This window comes from Etheostoma spectabile, chromosome 19, assembly GCF_008692095.1.
Source record: "Etheostoma spectabile isolate EspeVRDwgs_2016 chromosome 19, UIUC_Espe_1.0, whole genome shotgun sequence".
Lineage (NCBI taxonomy): Eukaryota > Metazoa > Chordata > Actinopteri > Perciformes > Percidae > Etheostoma > Etheostoma spectabile.
In genome coordinates this window covers 16,965,228-16,966,192 of record NC_045751.1, presented here as the reverse complement: position 1 = coordinate 16,966,192, position 965 = coordinate 16,965,228, and the positions used below count along the sequence as shown (strand labels likewise).

Sequence of the window (965 nt, the reverse complement as noted above, 5' to 3'; positions counted from 1 at the left end):
TGTGTGTGTGTGTGTGTGTGTGTGTATGTGTTTGAATGAGACAGGGAAAACATTTAAGCGACTTTCCATATGCTCTGTCATGCTTTGGGAAGAAACAGACAGCGAGTGAGAGGGAGGGAGCGTGGTTGTGTTCATGAAAAGGAAGCCTGTCCAGACAGTGTCAGATGACATCACCCTCTCTAATAGCTTCTGTGTGTGTGTGTATAGGTGGGAGGAGGGGGGGGGGCAGTACTATACACTATAAATAAAGGAACTCATTCAGGCATTCAGACACAAGCAGCAGCAGCAGACTGAAGCTGAAACAAAGACTTGCTCCACTACATCGGACACATTTCAACCAAAAGGTAGGAACTTCAACTAAACCTTTTTGTTTTTGGAATTAGATTTATACATTTAACACAAACTTACTGGCAGATTTTTTAAATATTAGTAGTGCAATAAAAAAACACCGGGGATGGAATCAAAGTCAGTCTTCCATTATAGCAATAAAGTCAACATTATTATTATTTTTCCAATGTGTTCCTTACTGTTATAACATGGTATAACAAAAACACAAGGAATGACAGGGTTGTCTGGACATTTGTAAATTTGCAAATTGCAAACTTCAAATACACAGCATTGAAATAGTTATATAAAGCCACAACCAGGGTTTTAAAAATATTGTGGTCCTCTTGCATGCTTTAAAAAAAAAACTTTTCCACATTTCTAGAAAGGGGGCTGAGGATTTATTATTATTTCTACTGAGGTGGAGTAGGTGTAGTCATTTTATACTAGCTGTCAAAGTGAATGAACGAGTTAACACAAATTCCTTTTTAACGCCACTAATTATTTTTGATTTGTGATTAACGCACACACATTCTGTGTTTTGGGCCTCAGGCCACTCTATAGTTTGGGTAATCAGGCAGCAAAGCGGCAGTAACGTTGTGGATGGCTAGCAGAAACAACGCTTCTTGAGCAGAAATGGA

At 38.8% G+C, this 965-nt stretch overlaps 1 protein-coding gene across 3 annotated transcripts in view; it reads left to right on the top strand.

Moving 5' to 3' along the window:
- Nucleotides 1-253: 253 nt before the first annotated feature.
- Nucleotides 254-965, top strand: part of serpine1 (serpin peptidase inhibitor, clade E (nexin, plasminogen activator inhibitor type 1), member 1) — a 24,356-nt gene continuing 23,644 nt past the window's right edge. For all 3 annotated transcript variants that reach the window (XR_004336418.1, XR_004336417.1, XM_032544476.1), the window contains exon 1: nt 254-344. The gene's annotated coding sequence lies outside the window, so the exon portion shown is untranslated. The remainder of the gene's footprint in view (nt 345-965) is intronic.